This window comes from Thermobia domestica, chromosome 5 (genome assembly GCF_964235325.1).
Source record: "Thermobia domestica chromosome 5, izTheDome1.hap1.1, whole genome shotgun sequence".
Lineage (NCBI taxonomy): Eukaryota > Metazoa > Arthropoda > Insecta > Zygentoma > Lepismatidae > Thermobia > Thermobia domestica.
Window position 1 is genome coordinate 288,146,814 of NC_137458.1, and position 20,941 is coordinate 288,167,754.

General features: G+C 37.3%; 1 protein-coding gene across 2 annotated transcripts in view; it reads left to right on the plus strand.

The window, feature by feature from the left end:
- The window catches only part of LOC145686678 (NACHT domain- and WD repeat-containing protein 1), a 1,466,154-nt gene that overhangs the window by 14,596 nt on the left and 1,430,617 nt on the right, over positions 1–20,941 (plus strand). The window lies entirely within an intron of this gene.

Below are 20,941 nucleotides of genomic sequence, written 5' to 3' on the forward strand. Positions count from 1 at the left end.
TTCTCATGAACTTATTACACCGTGTTCCATTAGAAGCTCCCTTCTATCTTGGACATCTCCCACCTCAATATACATATCTGAAACCGGTTTTATATGCGGTTTATTATCGATTGTTACATCAGGATTTGGACAAAGTGTCCTCTGTCAAAAAACTGTATTCAGCACTTCGCCAATCTTGTACTCTTGCTCCTACTATTGTTACTAAGCATCCCCATCATAATTGGCAACGTATTTGGCATGTTTTACATGCTCCTTATTTAACTTACCGTGCAAGATCCGTATGGTTTATTGTGGTGCATCAAATTGTTGATACTGTAGCTCGACGACATTCACTTGGATTTAGTGACTCTGATCTTTGTGCTTCTTGTAATGTACAGGACACTATTCAACATCGTCTTACAGAATGTGGTGAAGCAACAGTGGTGTGGCCCGAGTTCTGTCGCTCTATGGCCCACATGTGCCGGACTACTCCCACGGCTATTTCAATAGATTTAATACTTTTTCCAAGAACAAAATATCAAGCTGTTAATTGGTTGATTGGCAACATTGTTTTATGTTTATTAGCAAAATCTCAGAAACTTGTTCATACTTCCTATATTATGTTTTTATATGCCCAGTTAAACCAAATTCCTTTTGCCATGCGCAATAGGGGATTGGCAATTTTTTTAAAGTTCTATCTGCATAATGTACCTTTTTCTGTATCTACACGTTTGTATCACTTTCCTTATTTTGTTCATGGCTTGTACTGACATTAACTTGCAATAAAAAAAATGGTAGAGCGTTTACCTGTGGTGTGCAGGGTCACTGGTTCGATCCCAGCTCTTGCCAAGTGGACTTTTTGGTGGACAAGCAACGTGTGTGTGGGTTTACTCGGGGTTCTCCCGTTTCCTCCCGCTTTATTCATTCCACCATTGCATTAATTTCTCATCATCGCCGTCTTCTTTTGCCTAGCCATCATAACCGAGGGACATACAATTAAAAGATTTCATTTCATTTCATTCTTCATTTTGTCTTATAGAATGGGTATATTCCTCCTATTGTGCGTAGAAATGTGTCAAAGCAAAGGCAGTATTAGATATATATATATATATAAAAAAATACTGATGTGGATTCAGCAACCCACTAATATGCTCCTTCTATTGCAACAAATGGTCAAAATTTGTCGTTTCCAATTTCAATGTTGATCCCCATTAGAGGAAAAAGAGTGAAGGATAGTAGGAAAGGGATGGAAAGGGGTTTTGATATGTACAGTGCCCACATTGTAAAAAATAAAACAGCCTTTAAACACTTCTAGTACAGATATTGAGGGGGTAATATATGAAGTGTATGTTTATAAAATGTGCTTCGCATGTCCAAAAGCGTTCATTCTCCGAAAATAGTATTTATTATGAGATATTTAAAATACATCTTCTCGGCAAAAAAATTCGAAAACAAAGTGATGGCATACATTTTGCACATTTTGTACATACATCTGGGACAAACGTGGACAACACAGTATTTACAAGGCGTGAATATGTGTCATCTGGAGGTGTGCAAATAGTATTGGTAATGTGTACAATGTCCTACTGTGTCTAAAAGTAGTTTCTATATTTTTTGCAGTGCATGAAACGAAAAGAGAAATAAAGTTTTCTCATCTCATCTCGTCTCTATTTTCGAGAAACTTTTTTCTCTTGTGTTGTTTTGTAAAGGGTCTTTCCTAGTAAGATAGTGAAGAAATCGGCCCTTGACCCAAATTGGGTCGCTATTAACCCAAAAGTTACCACTGACCTCGAAAGAAATTTTGAGACCCTACCCCTCCCCTTACCGAATTATCGTATCATACGTCCTCAAAATAGATTTTTTTAAATTCTAGTGGGGGTAGTCGAAAAATTGTGGAAGTTTCACAGATTGTAGATACTATAGATATAAATGTGCAATTTTTTTCAAAACCATCGATGCGTATTTCCTTTACATTTTTGCGTGTTGAAAATTTCAAAAAAAAAAAAAAAAATGTAGAAAAATTTGTCGGGACATGTCGCTAATTTTTTGGTTGAAAAAAATTGTTATACCCTTGGGTGTAACTCGGAGCCTAAAAGTGATGACAACATTGTCAAAAAGAAATAAAACTGAAAATAAATGTGTTTTTCATACAGTTTTCCACCATTTTAGGGCCCTCAAGGTGAGGGCTCTTTCAAACAATCCTTTGCCAAAGTTCACAATTTTAATTTCTCTTGCGTCCCTTCCGCTTTTGTCGTTTTTCGGCTGCTTCGATTGTGTCCGTTTCGGAATAGAAACACTAAATATATCTCCGTAACAGTGCTTCCATTTCAACCGACTCTTGCACAACAGTTACACAGCTTGCGGTAGAGAGCGGCACTGTGTGCGGCCAGTAAAGCAAGCACTGATAGATACAAGGAGCCGGCGCGAGGTGTGTAACTTCGTTGTGCAAGAGTCGGTTGAAGTGGAAGCACTGTTATGGAGATATATTTGGTGTTTCTATTCCGAAACGGACACAATCGAAGCAGCCAAAGAACGACAGAAGTGGAAGGGAGGCGAGAGAAATTAAAATTGTGAAATTTGGAAAAGGATTGTTTGAAAGAGCCCTCACCTTGAGGGCCCTAAAATGGTGGAAAAACAGTGCGAGAAACATGTTTGTTTTCAAGTTTATTTCTTTTTGACAATGTTGCCATCACTTTCAGGCCCCGAAAAAAATATATGTTACACCTAAGGGTATAACAATTTTTTTAACCAAAAAATCAGCGACGTGTCCCCCTCCCCAAAATTTTTTTTTCTAAATCTTTTTGAAAGTTTAGACACACAAAAAAAGAAAATATGCATCAATGGTTTTGAAAAGAAATTGCACATTTAGATCTAGATAGTATCTACAATCTGTGAAACTTTCACAATTTTTCGACCACCCACACCAAAATTTTAAAAAATATATATTCAATTTTGAGCATTATGATATAAAAATTTGGTAAGGGGAGGGGACAGGAGTCAAAATTTGTTTTAAGGTAGTTTTAGGTCAAGGGTAACCTTTTGGGTCAATTTGGATCAAGGGCCGATTTCACTATCTTACTAGGAAAGACCCTTTATGTACAAAATTTATGCCTTGATATTATTCTTTTCTAATTTTCAATCTCATCTAAAGTTATCACATTCCTTATGCGTTACGAAGTCCATGAAGGGTTTAATAAAACATTTAAAACAAACTTATTAAAGTATTGTAATAAATTCCGTATCTTCAATCGTTGGTAAATGCTTTCCATCATTGTGTCCATGCAATCCCTTTATAGTCTTTATAGTCTCCATACTATGAATTAGGTGACACTAAAACAGTGTTTAAGATCTAAGACCAGAGTGAACTAGAAGGAAAATTTCTAGTCTCATCTAGTAAACGAGATAAGAATTGTAATGTTCCTTGTCTCGTCTCGAATTTAAAGACAAACTTGTATTGGTCTCGAAACGAGAATTGAGGTTCGTGGACAATGCTAAGTGTATTTCGTTATGAGTATGAGTGATACTTAATCTTTAAGAGCCTAATGTCTCCAAGTGTGAATGCTATTGTTCTAAGCGCCCCTTCGCCACCTCTTTCCCCCGTCATATTAACCCAATCCATATATACATAAGGCTAAATATAAAACTTGGACAAAACAGTCTAACAACCCCAAAAGGCTTCAATTTTTAAAACCAGATCTGGAGGTACTACATTATTATTTGCAAATTTTATATATATATATATATATATATATATATATATATATATATATATATATATATATATATATATATATATATATATATATGTAACTCTTGAACCACCTGACCAATCTCAATTAAATTTTCAACGTAGAGGAGGTTTGGACCTTGGATGGATTTTATCATTTTACTTTGACGGTGCAACTTAGGGGAAAGGAGGAAATAGTTACATAAAAATGATCGAAAATGATCGATATTAATACCGAATCCATAGTTTTCCGAGTCGCTGAGATAAACACGACACTTTCGATGCCATTTAAATCCAAATTCAGAAAATCAACTTGGGAAGAGAAGGGATATATATATATATATATATATATATATATATATAGGTCTCTCTCTCTCTCTCTCTCTCTATATATATATATATATATATATATATATATATATATATATATATGGATGGATATAAATGATCGATATTAGTATTGAATCCATAGTTTTCGGGATCCCTGAGACGAACAGTAACACTTTCGATCCCATCCGATCCAAATTCGCCGCTTTATGTCCAATATGAAACACATTCTTCCTATGCAAAGAACGGATATTCTGATAGTAAAATTAATATAATAATAATAATAATAATAATAATAATAATAATTATAATTATTATTATTATTATTATTATTATTATTATTATTATTATTATTATTATTAAGATTATTATTATTATTATTATTATTATAATTATTATTATTAACAGGTCCTGAAATTTCAAAAGCCCACAATCGCTCGTTTCTGTTCCAGCACGTCCTTCGGAAACGAGACCACTTCCTGGGGGCATTAGCGCCCCCATTGAGAACCACTGAAATATGTCAGTAATATTTAACAAGATTGAATGCGGCTTAATACATGTCGTTTACTGAGATCTTCACATGGTAATTTATTTTAGTAACAGTGGACATTTCACAAAATAACATATTTTAGCTTGAAGAATGTTTGTTTTTATGTAAAGGATAATACAAGCGTAAAGGTTAATCCAAATTTAATTCTTTTTATGTAAAAAAATCATTTAAATGGAGCCAACTGTTTGGACAAGTAGATGAGTACCACAGTTATATCAAATCAACTTTTATTAAAAATTGAAACGGTGTTAGAGAGGTAATAAAATCCTTAAGTAATTATTAATTTTATATATAAATGAAAACAAGTGATTTTATCGTAAATACATTTCTTGAATCAACGAAGTTGAAACATTGAACATTTCTGCTTTCATCTTTCAGTTTAATGTTTCATGACTATTCACTTTAGATTAAGGAAGACGATGATTAAAGCAATTGAATGATAATGGAAGAATTCATGGAATGAGAATGTAGAAGAAAATGGGAGTACTTCGAGAAACCCCATGGACACGAAGTTGACCACCACAAGTATACTTGTCCGGGAATTGAACCATGGATCCCATGCACTAGCAGTGCCAAGCCGTGGAAAATCTGCGCCCGGGGCGAGAGTATATGACGGCGCCACCGTACATATGAGTGAGGTCAACAGACCAGCCGCCGCAAAGCACCACTATAGTTGGCGCTAAGCGTATGAAAATTTTCAAAAAATAAACACTGCTTTTTATTGGTTTTGAGCGCTTTTTATTACTTTTTTCTTTTTAGTTTATATATATATATCTATATTTATTCTTTTTTCTTCACGAATTTTGCGCCCCTTCACTTCAGCGCCCGGGGCCGTCCCTGCTCGGCCCCTTACGGCATGGCACTGTGCACCAGAAAAAGTAAGCACTCCACCATTGAGCTACCGTGGCCCTCTTCAAAGAAAGAAAAGAGAAAGCTTAATAAAGTACAGTTCAGAAAGTAATTTCCAGAAATCAAAACCAATATGGCAATTGAAAAACGAAAATTACGAAATTTAACATCCACGTTATTCGTTGGTGAAGGAGCGAAGTGAAGTATCTCGATTTCTGCGATTTTTTCAGGTATCTTGATTTTCTACGATTTTTCAAGAGCGCGATTTAAAATGTCCCGTTCAACGTTATACCGAAACCAGAGAAAACCGACATAGACTTGTGGGGCCACTACAAAGTCATTTTGGCGCAGGCTGGGATCGAACTAGGGACAACCACTATTGAGGACTCTACCCACTTTTTTTAAACGTTGACTGTTTAATCAAACACTTCTTAGTAACCTGATTTACCTAACTTTTCCTGGTTTTACTCGTTTACAACTAAGGCCTGCCGCTCACTGGAGACAAAACAGTTGCGCAACTATCTCGTAGCTGTCACCTACACTCAGCAACTTCACGGAGACAAAACAGTTTTGTTGCCACGCCCTCGCTCACTGGCGACGGCAACAGGAAAGTTGCCGTGCATTTCATATCACAATTTGGCGGGATTAGACACAGTACGATGGATTTCGAAGAGTGCCAATTAAGAAGTGAAAGGAAGAAGAGGAAGAAGAAATATTATAACCGCTACCAGGTTATAGAAGTATTTTTTGTGGATGCCCTGTATATTTCGTGGAGACAGTGATTATTATTTTCGATTTATACTTTATTCTGCAACGCATATAAGTTCTTTCTTTGGTGGGAATTGCTTCTTTCCCACACAGTTGGACAAAGAAGTCTTTCATCGTTTTCTCATATATATATATATATATATATAAAACATTGCTTTTGCTGAGAACATTTCAGCTAGTGACGAACCATTTCAGTGTTTCTCCCTGACTTATTATATGCACAGTATATATTCTATAGTTATTGGGAACTGAAGTAAGTGCTTTCTTTAATCGCTTATGGATACATTATAATAGATTAGAGAAATACGGGCTGACCAGATGTTCCAGCAACCAAAGTGGCACCAACTGTGTTGTTCTGCAGTCCGTTATCTGTACTTTCTCACGCCAGTGTTATCGCCGTGTCTAGTGCATTATAGGCAGTTGACTAAAATTAACATAAATTGTTTTCCGTATTCTGTTTGTATGTGCGTACAGGTGAGTTAACAGAGTGATTTTTGAAATGAACTGCCAACACTTTTCAGTTGACCATCGCAACCCGTACCTTGAGCTTGGGTGCTGGAGGAGTTTGACTCCAGGTCTGGAAGCCGTAACCCGCGCATGTCATGTCGAGCTTTAGATACGACTTATGGTGAAGGGGCACAAGCTATTTAGCCGGTGAAGGACGATTTCTTACGGCTAGCCCCAACTAGTGAAATCCCAGGTCCGCAGACCTTGTGCGTTTAAAAAGTTATATACGCGCCCTCCAATATCAGTATTCAACTGTGGAGACCTTCTTTTCGTTTATTTACTGAAGATTTACCTTTACGCTGCAGGACTGTTCAGCGTAACAACTGGATTCATCGTGGGACGATCCAGACAACTTTTCCCCAGTGCTAATCCCCCAAGTGTGTCAATGGTGTGAGAGAAGCATTTACAGTGAAATCCGAATCATAATTTTATATATTTAAAGGGCTATCGCGCACTGAAAAGTTAAAGCGTGATTTCAACAACGAAAATTATTATATTTATCTAGTGTTCAGTGTTGTGTCCATTCCTCTTCGCTATATATTTTTTTTAGTGTTCTAATAAATAAGTATAGTGTTATTTAATCCAGTGTGTTTTCGTTGTTTGTATGAGTGATGTTTGTGTGCGTTATGGTCTGGATGATCGTCTGATCGTCCGTGAGGTTTTCGAGACGAGACACCCGAACCTCTCGGCGCCTAATGCTCATCTCATTATTGAGACCGACGAGCGATTTGGAAACAGTTTGTAACCTTTTCTTGGAGAGGTCCTTCATCGTCCTGTCCAGGTAAGTCAAAGTATCAGGAAGACACTTACTGGTAGTACCACGAGCCACGGACAGCGACCAGATTACACGGAGTGATTACAAATAAAAAGCCGTCCGAACAGCGACTTGACACCCAGGCGATTACAAATAAATGGCGCCCGAACAGGGACCCGAACTCAGGCCGATTACAAATAAAAAGACGTCCGAACAGCGACTTGACACCCAGGCGATTACAAATAAATGGCGCCCAGCGTGGGGCCATATATAACCGCTACCAGGTTATAGAAGTATTTTTGTGGATGCCCTGTATATTTCGTGGAGACTGTGTGTTATGGTCCAAATAAATGGCGCCCGAACAGGGACACGAACTCAGGCGGTTACAAATAAATGTTCGCCCGAACTCAGGCCGATTACAAATAAATTTATTTGTAATCGCCTGGGTGTCAAGTCGCTGTTCGGACGGCTTTTTATTTGTAATCGGCCTGAGTTCGGGTCCCTGTTCGGGCGCCATTTATTTGTAATCGCCTGGGTGTCAAGTCCCTGTTCGGGCGCCATTTATTTGTAATCGGCCTGAGTTCGGGTCACTGTTCGGCCGAACATTTATTTGTAACCGGTAGGGTGTCAAGTCGCTGTTCGGGCGGCATTTATTTGTAATCGCCCTGAGTTCGTGTCGAGTTGCTGTTCGGGCTTCCATTTATTTGTAACCGTCCTAAAGTTCGGGTCACTGTTCGGGCGAACATTTATTTGTAACGAACTGGGTTCTGTTCGCTGTCCGATGTTTTGTTTTCAGCAGTTTCCGTTTGCTGACTATTTTCACGAAACACGTCCCGTAAACCGTCTATCTTTTGACCTAACTCACTCTTTAGCTCTGTTTCTAATCTATCAATATTCTCTTTATTACTTTGTTCTAATCTAGCCAGGTTTTCTTTATTCTCAGCACGGGACTCTTTACTGTCTCTCCTTAATTCTTCGAGAAGTGAACTCATCCTAGTTATCATATCTATTTCTTGATGTGCCATCTTGAACAAAATAAAGCTTAAAACATACAATTAGAATAAAATGAACTATCACAAGAATATATGACTAAAATCACCTGAAAGAGATTTTTTTAATTCCTGGTACTGAGCTGAAAGAGAAATGGTAAATTAAAATATTAATCTTATGAGTATTCGAGCACCAACGGTCTCGATTCGAGTCCCTGTTCGGGCGCCATTTATTTGTAATCACTCCGTGTAATCTGGTCGCTGTCCGTGGCTCGTGGTACTACCAGTAAGTGTCTTCCTGATACTTTGACTTACCTGGACAGGACGATGAAGGACCTCTCCAAGAAAAGGTTACAAACTGTTTCCAAATCGCTCGTCGGTCTCAATAATGAGATGAGCATTAGGCGCCGAGAGGTTCGGGTGTCTCGTCTCGAAAACCTCACGGACGATCAGACGATCATCCAGACCATAACGCACACAAACATCACTCATACAAACAACGAAAACACACTGGATTAAATAACACTATACTTATTTATTAGAACACTAAAAAAATATAGCGAAGAGGAATGGACACAACACTGAACACTAGATAAATATAATAATTTTCGTTGCTGAAATCACGCTTTAACTTTTCAGTGCGCGATAGCCCTTTAAATATATAAAATTATGATTCGGATTTCACTGTAAATGCTTCTCTCACACCATTGACACACTTGGGGGATTAGCACTGGGGAAAAGTTGTCTGGATCGTCCCACGATGAATCCAGTTGTTACGCTGAACAGTCCTGCAGCGTAAAGGTAAATCTTCAGTAAATAAACGAAAAGAAGGTCTCCACAGTTGAATACTGATATTGGAGGGCGCGTATATAACTTTTTAAACGCACAAGGTCTGCGGACCTGGGATTTCACTAGTTGGGGCTAGCCGTAAGAAATCGTCCTTCACCGGCTAAATAGCTTGTGCCCCTTCACCATAAGTCGTATCTAAAGCTCGACATGACATGCGCGGGTTACGGCTTCCAGACCTGGAGTCAAACTCCTCCAGCACCCAAGCTCAAGGTACGGGTTGCGATGGTCAACTGAAAAGTGTTGGCAGTTCATTTCAAAAATCACTCTGTTAACTCACCTGTACGCACATACAAACAGAATACGGAAAACAATTTATGTTAATTTTAGTCAACTGCCTATAATGCACTAGACACGGCGATAACACTGGCGTGAGAAAGTACAGATAACGGACTGCAGAACAACACAGTTGGTGCCACTTTGGTTGCTGGAACATCTGGTCAGCCCGTATTTCTCTAATCTATTATAATGTATCCATAAGCGATTAAAGAAAGCACTTACTTCAGTTCCCAATAACTATAGAATATATACTGTGCATATAATAAGTCAGGGAGAAACACTGAAATGGTTCGTCACTAGCTGAAATGTTCTCAGCAAAAGCAATGTTTTATATATATATATATATATGAGAAAACGATGAAAGACTTCTTTGTCCAACTGTGTGGGAAAGAAGCAATTCCCACCAAAGAAAGAACTTATATGCGTTGCAGAATAAAGTATAAATCGAAAATAATAATCACTGTCTCCACGAAATATACAGGGCATCCACAAAAAATACTTCTATAACCTGGTAGCGGTTATAATATTTCTTCTTCCTCTTCTTCCTTTCACTTCTTAATTGGCACTCTTCGAAATCCATCGTACTGTGTCTAATCCCGCCAAATTGTGATATGAAATGCACGGCAACTTTCCTGTTGCCGTCGCCAGTGAGCGAGGGCGTGGCAACAAAACTGTTTTGTCTCCGTGAAGTTGCTGAGTGTAGGTGACAGCTACGAGATAGTTGCGCAACTGTTTTGTCTCCAGTGAGCGGCAGGCCTTAGTTGTAAACGAGTAAAACCAGGAAAAGTTAGGTAAATCAGGTTACTAAGAAGTGTTTGATTAAACAGTCAACGTTTAAAAAAAGTGGGTAGAGTCCTCAATAGTGGTTGTCCCTAGTTCGATCCCAGCCTGCGCCAAAATGACTTTGTAGTGGCCCCACAAGTCTATGTCGGTTTTCTCTGGTTTCGGTATAACGTTGAACGGGACATTTTAAATCGCGCTCTTGAAAAATCGTAGAAAATCAAGATACCTGAAAAAATCGCAGAAATCGAGATACTTCACTTCGCTCCTTCACCAACGAATAACGTGGATGTTAAATTTCGTAATTTTCGTTTTTCAATTGCCATATTGGTTTTGATTTCTGGAAATTACTTTCTGAACTGCACTTCATTAAGCTTTCTCTTTTCTTTCTTTGAAGAGGGCCACGGTAGCTCAATGGTGGAGTGCTTACTTTTTCTGGTGCACAGTGCCATGCCGTAAGGGGCCGAGCAGGGACGGCCCCGGGCGCTGAAGTGAAGGGGCGCAAAATTCGTGAAGAAAAAAGAATAAATATAGATATATATATAAACTAAAAAGAAAAAAGTAATAAAAAGCGCTCAAAACCAATAAAAAGCAGTGTTTATTTTTTGAAAATTTTCATACGCTTAGCGCCAACTATAGTGGTGCTTTGCGGCGGCTGGTCTGTTGACCTCACTCAACGTATATAACTTTTTAAACGCACAAGGTCTGCGGACCTGGGATTTCACTAGTTGGGGCTAGCCGTAAGAAATCGTCCTTCACCGGCTAAATAGCTTGTGCCCCTTCACAAAACTTAACCAAGGCAAAGTGCGTGGTGGCTGCGTACAACACCGGAGTGGAACTCCTCGAGCATCCAAGCTCAAGCTACGGGTTGCAATGGTCAACGGAAAAGTGTTGGCAGTTCATTTCAAAAATCACTCTGTTAACTCACCTGTACGCACATACAAACAGAATACGGAAAACAATTTATGTTAATTTTAGTCAACTGCCTATAATGCACTAGACACGGCGATAACACTGGCGTGAGAAAGTACAGATAACGGACTGCAGAACAACACAGTTGGTGCCACTTTGGTTGCTGGAACATCTGGTCAGCCCGTATTTCTCTAATCTATTATAATGTATCCATAAGCGATTAAAGAAAGCACTTACTTCAGTTCCCAATAACTATAGAATATATACTGTGCATATAATAAGTCAGGGAGAAACACTGAAATGGTTCGTCACTAGCTGAAATGGTCTCAGCAAAAGCAATGTTTTAAATATATATATATATATATATATATATATATATGAGAAAACGATGAAAGACTTCTTTGTCCAACTGTGTGGGAAAGAAGCAATTCCCACCAAAAAAAGAACTTATATGCGTTGCAGAATAAAGTATAAATCGAAAATAATAATCACTGTCTCCACGAAATATACAGGGCATCCACAAAAAATACTTCTATAACCTGGTAGCGGTTATAATATGAGTGCATCATATACAATGAGAGATTGCTGAAGTCAAAATTGTACACACTATATAATGATTTATGCAATTATCCCTCGAAAATCATTCCAGTTTCTTGTAACATCAAAACATACTTCCTCCAACAATTTCTTCTTTAAATTTATATCTGAATATTCTTGCAAACTTTTTTTTAATATAACGCTAGGCGTTTCTCTATTTCTTAAATTTTTCATTGTCTTCATTGCTAATTAAAGACATATTAGCTTCCATTGCAAACAATTCTTTTCACATACTACACACGGAACGAACTGTTGTGCAAAAAAAAAATGGAGAAAACTATTTTTTTCCATCTCCCTGCTTGGAGGCACCTCGACAACTTTAATGTCGCCGTCGCCACAGTGAGCGCACTTCCATAAGACTCAATGTTTTTTTCTTTTCTTTTTAGTTGTTGCGCAACTGTTTCATCGCCTGTTTGACGACACCTCGGCAACTTTTTTGTCGCTGTCGCTTTAGTGAGTAGACTCCCTTAAAACTCAATATCTACACTGTTAAAAATGGTTTCTTAAATTCGAGAAAAAAATCCTTGCATTTGAGAACATCCGTTTCTTACCTGTGCACCAAGTAATACATTCTTAAAAGTGAGATTTAGATTTTCTCAAATCATTTTGAGAAATAATGACTCAAATGCGAGGAATTACGTCTCATTTCTGAGGGTGCAAATGCTTTCTCAAATTTGAGAAAAAAATATTTTTTCTTCAAATTGAGAAAGTAACATTTGAGGAAATGAGACGTATAAGCCCAATTTTGAGAAACACATTTCTCAAAAAGGTTTCAGAAATAACTTCCTGAAAGGCGAGAAACGGTGTACAGAAACGGAGTTCTCAAATACGAGAAGACGTAAACGGATATAAACAAAATATAAACATGCAAAAAAATTCAAACTATTAGTACACCCAGAATTTATATTAAATAAACACCTACAATTATAGGTATTGTTTATAACATAACACATATAAATCTTCACTTGAACTCAAGAAAATTCCAGGAATACCACGATGACTTCATTAGACAGTTGAACATTTTCCTTTTTATCACTATCCACTTTCTCAAGACTTTTCTTTTTCATCGACGTGGTTTACTTAACATTCCCCCGTTTCTCCAACATTATACCAACTTCTTGATAATTCAGATTCAAGAATTCAGAATTCCGTCTACTTCAGAATAATGGCAACAATTTCTGCTGGAGTGTAACGTCCCACGCTTATGCTACGAAGTTTAGGGAGACGTTATGATGATAATGAGCGAAAATGCTATAATAAAGAAAGTGAGCGAATCTCGAGAAAACACACATAAGATGTTTACTCACACAGCCCACTGGAAAGAGGTGGAATCAAACTAGGGACCCCATGAATCGGAGGCTAGTTCTACCACTCAGTCATCGCAGTCCAATATCCCTACTTCTCTACCATAAAAAAGTTGCCTACATGAGAAAACAGTGTTTGTGGGCTTTTCCCGGATTCTCCAGTTTCCTCCTACAAGAAACGTACGCAGGAATTTATTTCGGAGGGACTCCAAGTTCAATACGAGGACAAATTGTTTTAAAGTATATAAAATTGCCTCTAAAATTAGATAAAATTTACATAAAAGTAGCGATTTCGGGGAAGGTCCGGAGTTCCATGACTCAGCCCCTACCTTCCACCTTCTTCATTACGGCAGCGACATGCGAAAGTTTCTGCCCCTTATAAATGTGCTGAAACTCCACTGCTAAGGATTCAATTCTGATTGGAAACAAGGCCACAAACCCATGCAAAACTGCCAAAAAACGTACGTCCACATTTTCATTACACCATTATTATCCATCTCTATCACTGTCTCTCTTAGCCTTGGAGCACAATCGTGGGACGTTGGATTAAAATATAAATGAAATCTTTGAGTTGGGTAGGCTAAAGGAGACGATGATGATGAGAATGAAAAAGATAGTGGAATGAAGAAAGTGGGAAGAAATGGGAGAATCCCGAGAAAACCCATGCACACTGTGTTTATCCACCAGAAAGCCTACTTGCCGCGAGCTGAGAATCCTGGGATCAAAGCAAGGGCCTCATCACATCAGAGGCAAACACTCTACCACTGAGCGACCGCAGCCTCTATGTTAAATTAAGAGCAAATGCGTACAGTACTATACCACAAATAACCTGCAAACGTGTGTCATTAAAACGATTACTGGTGGTGAAAAAAAGGAGTCGTCAATCTATTTATGTTCGGTGATCAGTAGGCTACAAAGTACCTTTGTATTACAATTCCATAATAATAAATCGCACGTTGTTTTGTAACGCTGTTTCTAACTAGACACAGATGACTTATGTATTCTTTGTTTCCGTACATAAGCTATTTTGTACATTATAACGAATGGCGAAGGGTGTACAACATTGACATGCCTCTCCGTTCTATTGTAATATAGAAAACAACGTGCCCTACGGGGCTCTAACCCACATTCACTTGTTATTGCTGCAGTCGTTATTATGTGAATTGAGTACTGAGCTTTGATACATAAAGGAGCCAACCTGACCGCTATAGCCTATATAACCTGTATGATGGGGGTCAGCGTTTTACACCCTAACGAATGTACTACAGTACTTTTTAGTCTTTGGTAGTATGTTTACAATTCACCCAAACTTACGTTCGAAAGTTGATATGTATGCTGCTCCTCGAAGTTGTCACATGACATGTATCCATACGCCACCTCAGCTGCATGACCTACTGTTTACTCATATCCATTCGCACTCTGCTACAACTGAAATCTTTTATCTCGTTTCCTGAAGAGTAATTAAGCACTAGCAATATTACTCCTTAGTAAAACATAGCAATATTATTTCGGTAAGATTGTTACCTTTTTTTTTTTTTTTCAACCATCTATGATATTGCAAATCACGCACTATTCCATTCTCATTTTTAAGAAGTGAGAAAATCTCATAAATGAGAACCTGAAAATTTGCCTTGAGCTCACAAATGAAAACACATTTGGAAATAATGAGACATTTTACCTCAAATATGAGTAAACATTACTTATTTTGTTTTGAACATGCATTTTTCTCATTTCTGAGCAAGGAAATTTTTAAGAGTGTAGCCAGGACAACAAGATAGTTACTCGACAGTAGGGCTGTTCCGATAATCGAGTAATCGATAACAATTCGATAAAATTTCAAAACCGTTTCATCGATAAAGAATTTTAATTTTATCGAATTATCAAACTTTCGAGACTCCCGAAATGTTTGAGACTCTCGAAATGTTCGAGATTCCCGAATTGTTCGAGGCACTCGAAATGTAATAAACATTAGACAACTTCGAGACACTCGAACTGTTCGAGAGTCTCGAATTGTTTGAAAGCAGCAAATACAGAAATATATCAATATGATCGCATTTGTCGAGTCGCTTGAATATTTTGAAAAGGTCGGGATTATCGGAGTATTCGGAAGAAAGAATGTATTCGAGGTTATCATAGTTGTATATAATATGTATTACATATATGCAGATGTTCATTTTAAAACTTCTCTCCTTAGCAATGAAGTGAAGGAAAAGTTTTTTTTTTTCCATAGATCTGTACAAGGTTTAAGCAGCCTGTCAGAAGAGAGAAAAAGGAAGAGAAAACATGCATCACCCGAACGGAATTGGAATCCAAGACACCATTAGTCTACTAATAATCACTTTGGAGAAAAATAATTTTACATATGATTAAGACAAATACAACTTTGCAATAATTATCAGATGAAAAAAGTTGTTTGACTAGTTTGGCTGCAAGAAGGAATCAGTGGAGAGGTGGAGGAGCCAAACTGTCCATCACTACTTTCGATAATACCCGAAACTTCGATAATGCTCGAAATGTCGATAATACCCGAAACTTCGATAATACTCGAAATTTCGATAATACCCGAAACTTCGATAATTTCAAATACTCGAACGGTTTCGAGTAACCGATGACAACTCTATAAATTTTCACTCCCGAAGTTCGATAGGTCCTCAGCCTTATCGAACACCTCTACCCGACAGAAAAATGCTAGTGTGTGGTAGGCCTAAATCGACAGAGACGCCAATACAGAAATATCAAGGACTGTTAGAATTCCCATCAAAATCTTCCACCGGCAATTGAACCTTAAACCACGTGTATCAAAGGCACACACGGCAGCTTCCAGATCAGCGAGGAGCATATTTCCCATTAAGCAAATGCGGGCCCCAGTTACAGTGTTTTATTTCCGTTTTTTTTTTTTTTTTTTTTAATAACCGTACGGTGCTGAGGTATAGTAATAAAATGATTTCCCAGCTACAGGAAGTGGTTTGTAGTTGTTCTTTCTCTCTATCTTTCTCAACGTCCAAAACATGGTTTCTCTCAGTATTTCACATGATTAACTACCCTAAGTTATTAATAAAATCGTCTGGTGGACAGAAGAGCATGTACTATAATCCTGACAGGATTATGACACCCACATGCTAATAAACGCATCGTGTAACGTTTGTTTTACTATTTTTCAGTAAACTAGATTGTTGAGTTCATTTCGGGATTATTCTAACAAACCATCTAGCAAAACACTCCAGGCTTTGGTTGAATCAGCTGTATACACAGTAACTCACTTTCTGCAATTAATTGCGTCGCTTCATTTGCAAAACCATCAATTCCGTCACGTATAACTATAGCTGTTCCGTTAATAATTTGCATTTAGTGTGCGATAGGCATAAATAGTACAGTGCTAAACCAAAAGCATCAAATATCTTCAACGTCTATGACCACCAACCGCAAACCCAATTAGCATCACTGTCCATTCGAAAGAAAATAAAGTTGATTTCAGCTGTAATTAGTGATCTATACGTCATGTTTCATTTCGTTGTTGTTTTTATTATTATTTATTTGTTTTTCTTCTTTGTCGTATTAATAAATAAATCACAGAAGAAAAATAAGTACGGTCGGTTGCGTATTATTTCATATGTACGCTCTTTTTAAGTCCAGAAAGAGAGAAAGACTGAATATTTAATATCTACATACACACTTTCGGGAGTTATTTCAAAATTAGGCATTCAATTATTCTTTGTAGTTGAAGTTATAGGCGTAGCCAGAACTTCTCTTATGGGTATGCACAAAAGCAATTAAAGACGAGCATTTTATATAGGGGAACAAGGTGGATCAGTGGTAGAGAGCTTACGACTGGTGCGTGTGGTTGATGGTTTTATCCCCGAGCAAGTAAACTTGTGGTGGATAACATCGTACCCGTAGGTTTTTTTCGGAGGGCTCCCGTTCTCTCCTACATTTCCAATCCACCAATTTTTCCATCACCGTTCACTTGCGTTAATCATCGTCCCTCTCGGCCTAGAGGGCATAATCGTCAGACGTTAAACTGAAAGATTGCATTTCATTTTTATATGAGTGTGCGCAGACGATTTGATTAAGTTTTAAGTATATTAACAATTAGATAAAATGTTATTTCAGTGAATTGAAGAATTACATTTAACAAAATTTTAGAATGCTTGATATTTTTTTTTAAAAGGGGGGAAAATAAACCCATTTTATTAGGGTGTAGTAGGCACATCATGAAACTATCTTAGTTCTTATAATAAGAGAGACATGGAAAGATTTATTTTATAATTTGCTTAACACACAACCAAATACTAATTTGCGTAGCGAAAGGGAAATACATACCGCGGAACAGTATATTCCAGAACCTAAGCGAATAGAAATAGAAATCGCTATAAAGAAATTAAAGAAACACAAATCTCCGGGTGTAGACGAAATTCCGGCTGAGTTAATTTTAGCGAAAAATTGTGGAACAAGATTCACGAAATCATTCTCCTTATCTGAAATAAGGAGGAAATGTCACAAGATGGGGAAGAAACAATCATCGTCCCAATTCACAAGAAGGGCGACAAAACGGATAGTAATAATAATCAAGGCATTTCTCTGCTGTCAACACAGTAAAAAATCCTCTCAAACATTCTATTAGCAAGATTGACCCCATACGCAGATGAAATTATTGGAGATTATCACTGCGGCTTTAGACGAAGTCGATCAAACTATCAACCAGATACTTACCATTCGACAAATACTTCTGTACTGGAAAAGAAGTGGAAATATAATATCCCGGTACATTAAATATTTATTGATTTTAGAAAGGCTTACGACTCGGTTAGGAGAGAAACATTGTACAACATTCTTAGAGAATTGGGAATACCGAAAAAGCTAGTTAGATTACTTCAAGTATGTTTAAATGAATCCGAAAGTAAAGTCTGGCTAGGAAAAGTTTTGTCCACGAGCTTTCACGTCGAGAATGGCCTGAAAGAAGGAGATGTATAACCGCCATTATTATTCAACTTTGTCGTGGAGTACGCTATAAGGAAAATCAAAGATAGCGATCAGGCCCTAGAGCTGAATGATACTCACCAGGTTATGGCGTACGCTGATGATGTAAATCTAATAGGGAATGATAGGAGAGCAATAGAAAGAAATGCTAAGTTCTTATTAAGCACGTGGAGACATGGTTTTAAAGTAAATGCAGGAAAAACTAAATACATGGAAGTTCGCCGTGATCGTAATATTACAAATGATGGATGTATTAAAATATCAAATAATACTCCAAATAATTTCAAATATCCAGGACCAATATTAACAGACGAAAACCATATCCAGGAAAAATTAAATATCTACTAAAAACAGGGAATTCGTGTTAGTATTCAGTTCAAAAACTTTTGTCCTTACGAATTCTGTCGACGAATTTGAAGCTTAAAATATATAAAATAATAATCATGCCTGTTGTTCTGTATGATCGCTTACTCTGAGAAAAGAACGTAGACTAAAAGTATTTGAGAACAAGATCCTAAGACGAATATTCGGACTCAAGAGGAACGGGAATGGGGAATGGTGGTAACTTCTTAACGAGGATCTACATAGTTTATACGGTTTACCAAACATTGTTAGGGTCATCAAATCTAGGAGGCTCATGTGGGCAGGTCATGTAGCCAGCCAGGATGGAAGAAAGTGGCAACACACTCAAAGTTTTAACTGGAAGTTCAACCGGAAAATGGCCATTAGGAAGACCTAGGAACAGATGAGAGGACAATATTAAGTTGGATTTCGCAGAAATAGAAATACAAAGTAGAAACTGGATACAGTTGGATAGAAGTCAGTGGAGAGCTTTTGTGAACGCGGTATTGAACCTCCGGGTTCCATAGCTATAGAGGTTGTTAGCATTAGGTTCAATATTTTCCTTGTGATTATCTGTCACTACTTTTCGGTCGTAAATTCGCTTTTGAAATCCGTTTCTTGATGTTCAACATTCATTAAAAGTACTGCAGTATATACGCACTTAGCAATGGATTTATTGTAATATTCTTGTAACAATAAGTCAATAAATACGCATTTATGGATGCTTCTAGATCGAAGCTGTTTCTTTGATCGTAAATCTATTTGACGTTTTCTTTATGGATGGGACACTTTTGTTCAAGACAGTTACGAAAAAGTATGAAAATATATTGACGTATACAGGGAAAAAAATTAACAACACAGAGATTTTTATGCGACGTTCGAATTGGAAGAAATCTTATTTCAGAATGATTAAAACTTCCTAACAATAGGGACCAAGCTTTTCGAAAAAAAAAAAAAAAATCATGAACGTAAGAAAGTAGCTATATAAGACAGCGTCGTATGTATGCTGAACGTTGAATGTGTTATATTTTTTATGCGAGTTTTATTGTGTCTGTAAGAAGCTGGTTTCGTTACGATGACGGAAGTGTTACATCATATCCGTAAAGATCGGCACATTTAATAACTTCCTTTGCGTTTAGTACTTTATCTAAGATTGGTGATATTAGCTTTAAGATATTAAAACATGGAGAAATATTATGTATGATATTAAAAATAGATTTTCTTCGTTTTTGTTTTTCAAGACGTTAGCAAGTGTGTTTACAACAGAAATAAACATTACTTTTATTTAGTTCTATATTATATTGACCTTGACCTTTCAGAACATATGAGGGAGGATGTTGTAAGATGGTAATTTATTGGAAAGAGTTTTTCCATCATTTTCCCAAAGCATATAAACAAACCTATAATGCAGACAAATACAGTTAAAAGCATGTTGTTTTTGTCTAGTTTTATAACACGAGCACATTTTTCTCTTTTCTTCCAGTTTCTTTCTTATCTTTTTCTGCAATGCATTTATCACTTGGTTTGCTTTACGTAGGCAAAATAATGACGTTGAAGCATACCCTTCCCAGTTGGATTTTGCGTACCCCGACCTCCCCCAGATATGTTATATTCTAATGTATGTCAAGTAATGTAAATCTATTGTTTTCGCTATACAAAAAAGATGCCTCCTAAAAAAAATGTCTGCGTCTCCGGTCCCCCTCCGCCTCCAAGAAATTAAATCTTGCTTGTAAGTACGGTAGGTGTAAATGAAAGTTGGTTTGTCCATTCGCCCTTATTATACAAGGTGTTTCAAAACAACACCGACAAATTTGGCAGATGATTCCTGACACCAAGATAAGACAAATAGTATAGACCAATCTGGGTGCACAAATGCTTCCTTTCGGAGTTATACACGGCCGAAAACATTTTTAAAAAAATGAACTTTAAAGGTCCATAGTTCCCATACTATGGGACTTACCGTAGTCGGATCAAGACTTTATTTTGGAACTAGTATGTGTCCTATACAAATATCCAAGTTTCAAAATCCTGTGGTACTTTCGCAACAACTTTTATAGAGGTAGTAAGTGAGTATTTCAAATTATATGCCCGTAGTCAAACCCCCTCTATAAAATTGTTGCGTGGGTACCATAGGAATATGAAACATATATTTTTGGATAGCGCACAAATTATTGCTATTTGCGCTATTCCAAAAATCTGACCAGGTTGGTCTATACTTTTTGTCTTACCTTCGCGTAATCACCTTCCAAACGTTGTCGGTATTGTTTTGAAACACCTTGTATAGGCGTAACATCAATTACCGGCTTCGATGGGTTAAAATAAACATTTTAAATGCACAACTGTTTATCTCATGTGCTTAGTACCCTGAAATATGCAGTTTCTGTAGTTAGTGGCATAAATTTAAACGGCACCGGAAGTATCGGTAGTTTCATCTCAGCGACCCCGAAAACTATG